The 6,000-nt window shown below is 32.0% G+C and overlaps 1 protein-coding gene across 1 annotated transcript in view; it reads right to left on the minus strand.

Annotated features, from left to right (window-relative positions):
• Positions 1-5,641, minus strand: part of LOC143240501 (monocarboxylate transporter 5-like) — a 50,714-nt gene extending 45,073 nt beyond the window's left edge. Inside the window, exon 1 of the mRNA XM_076483019.1 lies at positions 5,500-5,641. The gene's annotated coding sequence lies outside the window, so the exon portion shown is untranslated. The remainder of the gene's footprint in view (positions 1-5,499) is intronic.
• Positions 5,642-6,000: the final 359 nt, after the last annotated feature.

Below are 6,000 nucleotides of genomic sequence, written 5' to 3' on the forward strand. Positions count from 1 at the left end.
GTAGCCTTTTGCAACAATTCTGCTTATATTTTCGCGCAATCGCAAGATCAACTGAGGGGTATTTCAAAGCCAACAGCCATGTTTAAAAATGGAAATATTCCAAGATGAAAGAATATTAAAGAGATGACAAGCTCTATGTCCAACAAAAATATTGGAACTCAACATATCATCTGTAGGGAAATTTTAAGAAATATAATTACAAATCTAAACATAAGTTATAGAAAGAATTAGTTTATGATATATTCTCAACTTTCTTATATATTTTAAACCTATTCACAGGCTAATATAACTTTAAAATTTAATTTCAAATTGACACTTATTATGACGCAATGCGATTTCACAGAATCACGATCCGAGACTATACCGTACTCTATAAACTATCTAAACAAATACAAAATAATTAAATAGGTGTACAACTTTTTACAAATCTACATTCAGTAAGAATTATTATACTAATGTATAACAGATACAATAAACACAGTATACACCAAGCATACTACTACAATGCATCATTATCAAGGTATACAGAACATGCCACATGTTATTTCTATTCCTGAACCTTGCCATTAAATTTGAAAATATCAAAATATCGATCGCTATAAACATAAAGGAAATGTCTGAGAATAATGATATAATAAGCCATATGTGGAAAAATATCATAAATGTAAGTGTGAATGTCTGCCTATATAAAACTGGAAGGTGTTAATGAGATTCTTTTAATGTAAAAATACATGAGTAAATGTGGAAAATTGTATATAGTAATTAAAATTCTAGATACAAAAAAAAAAGGAATTAAAATCGTTATAAACGTGTAAACAGAAAAGTAAAACAAAAAAGGAAATAAAATTCTAAAGTCATGACAAAATAAGTTATTTAATTAAATTGATGAAAGAAAATTGGAATTTACAAGAACAAAATAACAGGTAAAACAAAACTGTTCAGCAAAAACGTTAGATTAAATTAAACCAATTGGAAGTAAATTAAAAAATTCAATCCAGTATAGGAAATGGCACTGAAACATTGTAAATGAGCAAAAAAAAAAAGAAATGGTTGTTTGTTGCCGAGCACAAAGTTACACAATGGGTTATTTGTGCTCTGCCTACCACGTGTGTCGAAAATTGGTCTTCATCGGTATGAGCCCTCAGACTTACTTTTGAGTCACTGAAAGGCAAAAGAGAAATGGGAAAAGGGAAATATGCACACATATAATATCACATACACCAAGACGTCTTCATTTCATCATTAACATCAGGTTCTCCAAAGCAGCTGAAGACTTATCATCTTCTGGATTTGGCCAACAGATCTTTCTTTGTCCACATTAGCTCTTTCCTACACTGGTGCATATTTTAGGCTGCCTTAAATTTCCCCTCAATTCTGAGCTTAATTTTTACTAATTTTCAATGTTGTAAAAAGACCAAGGGCTTTGCACACGTCATTGCCTGAACTTATCAGTTATGATACCGGTGTATCAAAGTTAATATATTGAGATTCGCAAGCACGTTGACACTTGTTACCACAAGTGACTCTATAGTCGTACCTGAAGTAACTACAGCTTTAGTGATTGTCCAACCAGCAGATGTTATTTCTCCAGTCCTTGCCACTTTCGTCAATTCCCAAATCTCCTTTAAGCAATTATATAACATAAGAGTTATTTGTCTCCGAAAACATTTGATTTAGTTTGGGAAATCAATGGTTCTCTCAGGAGATGGATGATATTTTATTTCGTTATCATCATATCTAAGCACAAAATCACAAAGAAATAAATACGAATACATAATTAAGTACAAGGTAAACAAATAACAAAAATATCTGATTACAAAATTAAATGCAATTTCGAAATAAACTGAAATACATTATACAATAAAACTAAAAATAAAATATTACATTTACCATATTATAACAATCAAATGGTAGCTAGTAAGCTGAATGAAATTGTAGAATAAATGAAGGAAACGCAGTAACATTGACCGACACGTAATGAAATAAAATCATAAAATAAAATCGTGCATAATAAAGACCTGAGAAAATAGACAGTTAATTGGAATGTATCTAAAATATTTGAATATTATTCAAAACTAAACACGATACGAAGTAACAAAAAATGTATAATACAATACAAAATACAAATTCAAAGCACAAAATTATAGAAAGATAGAAAACAATTAAGGTGAAATTGAAGCTATCCATCATATTTTGATCATGGACCATTGGTCTGGCTACTGACACGTGATTCTCAGGTGACTGAGTTTCCGCAGATTCTTACCATCGGTTTCAAGAAACAGACAAACAATGACCACCAACTAAATAATGTTATTTTCATCTGAATCAAAGAATTATTTTGACAGTCTCTGCTGCTCATTCAATCAAACCATCAAACTGAGGATGTTATGTGGAAATGTAAACTTTCATTACACTTGATACAATCGCGTAACTATTTGGACACTGAAGTGGTTCCTTGATCTTTTTAAATTTATTTAGGTGCTTCAAATGACGCTATCCTTTGTTAATAACATCAGAAATGTAATTTGCTATTACATTAACCAAAGGATCAGATTCAGCTCAATTAATGAAGTAATCAATACCAACCAGCGTATATAGACTATCTATTTTTGTTTCAGGCAGATGATCAGTTATACCTATGGCAGTTCTCTCTAAATATGAATCTACAGCTCTCTGTCAGAGTTATCCTTGATGACATGGATTTTTTCTCAAGGAAAGTAGCCAAAAACGTCATTTTTGCATATTCACAACGATACCTGACATTTCCTGATGCTATCCAGTCCTTCTATTTTATAAAGTCGGAATTACTTCTTTCTTTAAAGTTCTGGGAACTACTAGCTGCAACACAGGTCGGCAGCTACATTTCATTGGCCCCTAACAATGGTACAAAACTCCACCATACATTCATAAGTGACTTTAGATGTTATAAGCATGAATATCATTTGCTGGTTTATAATATTTTTACTTCATCTTGTTTAATGACAAGTAGAACTCAAGCTATGACTTCAGTCATTTTTTAAAAATGTTCTAATACTTGTGATGTCCTTCCATAGAGAGAATCGTTATTGTTTCATTTGTAAGACTCAAATCACAGGATCTGATATAGATCCTAAATATAGAGACTCTAAGTCAATGTTCAAACTGCAAAAACTCTTCATATCCAACAAATAACGCAACACAAATGAGTAATAAGTGAAACATAAAACTGATTCTATACTATTCATAGATATATTTGCTGAACGATGGTCAAAACACAAATCTTTCTGATAAAATTTACTTCGTCTAGCGATCTGGATTCCTTTAAAGTGTAACTCTCACCAGAAAGCTCGTTTTCCCCTAGCGCTAACTAGTAGTATGCATGCAAAAAGTCTGCGACGTTACCTATTACCCAAGTAACTGCTTAATCAGCAGCATACGAAGTCCAGACTAGGAAGACTAAAAAATCCACCAATTGTATCTCAGCCATTTTGAGATACATTTTATTTCGAGTGGGTTTCTCGTCATCAATAACCCAACACTTATGTATAAAAGATGGAAATGTCCCGTATTGAGATTCTACCAGTAAAGTGACAAGTTTAAGGTTTGTCATTTAGTTTCAGGTATGACATGAAACAAAATACAATCACCTGAATAAAGGTTTGGAAAATTTATATAAAGTCTAACTTATAGAAAGTTTAGCCTATGACAAGAAGTTATCATAACACTGCCACAAATAGTTAACTGTTCATAGATATACCAAATGCAAAAGTTCTAAATGCCAGCCATGATACTAGATTTTCATATTGGTGTCACTCTGGGCACTCTTTCGACTAATTCTGTATGGTATGCTAGCTTAATTTACAATGATGTAATAAGTCCAAAAGCTAAACCAAAATGGATAACATTGCTTCAGTAAAAAATGATAAAAAACAACATTTTACTCTTTACAAACTGTAGAGGTATGAACATTTTGAATTTTTAAATTGCTTTTTAAAAAATTAAACCTTAAAACAGCTGAAATATATTCAGATAAGTTTCAGTTTTAACACAAGCTTCACAAACCTCTCATCTGATTTTCGTATTAGACACGAAAGTAATGCGACAAATAAGTCCAAACACTATCAGTAATTAGACATCCGTTGTTTTACAGGGTCGCGATCAGATTAACTTCATTCTTTTGCTTTATAAGTAGTTGGCACGAAATAATCACAAATCCAATTTTAAAAATGCTGTAATGTTTTAAAATATGTAAGGGCGTTTTTTTCACATATATGATACCTTTCGGAACCTTCATTTTCCACTTTTTTGTTGATTGGTTTGGCGTTTTATGGCGCAAAGCAACTAGGCTATCTGCGCCTCCACGTTTTATCCGGTCACATGCTCTTTGTCGCCATGATTCATGTATTAATGTTTCTAGCCACTGAGGCTTCAGATTGTTGTTTGAATTAAATAACATGTTCTACTGTATTACATTTTACATGGTGACTGTAAATTCTATATTTAACTATTCCTGCAAGCACAGTAAATAATATCTAAATATGGTTGCTCCACCATCAATCTTGTTTTCTAAAACAACGCACTATTAACATCGTTCTGATGTACACTATCAAATATTTGGCTTTAGAGTATGTGCTTGTTTTCTAAACGTAACCCAAGTGTGTGGTTTAGACTGTAATGATCACTAACAGGTGAGGTTTAGATATCACAACTGTAAAGCGCATATTGAGAACCCTAAGACACCAGTAGAACGTTCTTCCTCGCGGTAGAGATATACAGGGCGGTCCATAAGCCCTTACCCATCCATATGTTATTATGTTATATTCAATTACGCATGTATTATAAATTTGTTTCTTTTTTTTTCAGAGAAATACGGCCGATGTAAGCCCATTTACACTTGAGCGCAAGAATACTGGTGACACCACACAGATACACTGGATACATAAGATATATGTATAGGTAGGAACTTACGGACCACCCGTATAGTACTAGCTGCAGACATCATTCTGTTTAGTACGTGATTATTATAATTAATCCATTATCTCTCTTCACTCTGATCGTTAACACACTCTCGAAGTGATGCTAAATTGTATTAAAAATGAAAAATTCGATTGAGAGATTGTGAGTTATCATGATGTTTCCAAACGAAATCTGGTAATAAATAACAATATGTAGAAACTCGATCTGAAATATATAAAACTTACCATTTAAAATACCATGCCTATGAAATGTGTAAAAAATCGATTAGCTTCCACAGACATCTATTAAGTCTCCATTAGTTGTTATATAACTTACAGTTTTCCTTGATTCATGTTGACATAGTTAATTTAGTTATGAAGATAATTTATTTGTATTAGTTGTTATTTTATGCTGCAATTTAAATATCCTACCGTCTTATATTAACACCTCAATCGAGTTCAGTCCATTACCATAAAACTCAACTAAACGGGTGCTTTCATTTTACAAGTTTAGACAAATTTCCAATATCAAACAAATACAAAGTATTTTTAATTTGATACTTACTATAATAATTGCCGCAAATCAGGTAAACGTTTAAATACTTGACATGAAAAGTAGCTGTTCAGAAATTCACTGAAATTTGGCTTACATTCAATTCGTTCCGCAAAGTATCACCACAACGACAGCCGCCACGTGAGATAGCACGTGCTACAAGGCTCAAAGAGACATGCTGCTGAAGCCAAGTGTTGTGAAAGAACGAATTTGATTGGGTACCAGATGTCGAATTGCAGAAGAGAAAGATCAGATCATGATTACGAAACTGTCGGCAAGGCAGAGATATCGATCTACATGAAGATATGTTCTGCGTAATGCAGTTGACGAATTTTGGTGAGAAAGTAAATAAATAAATATAATTCAAAATAATTTAATATTAACTAATATAAAAATTTTCAGATGCTATCATTAAAATATGTGAAAATTAAAATAGTAAATTTTAAATTCGAGAGAATGCGAAAAAATTTCAGGTTTATAATTTCAGTTAATATACATTTGTTTTTACGTCCT

Source organism: Tachypleus tridentatus, chromosome 13, assembly GCF_004210375.1.
Source record: "Tachypleus tridentatus isolate NWPU-2018 chromosome 13, ASM421037v1, whole genome shotgun sequence".
Taxonomy (NCBI): Eukaryota; Metazoa; Arthropoda; class Merostomata; order Xiphosura; family Limulidae; genus Tachypleus; species Tachypleus tridentatus.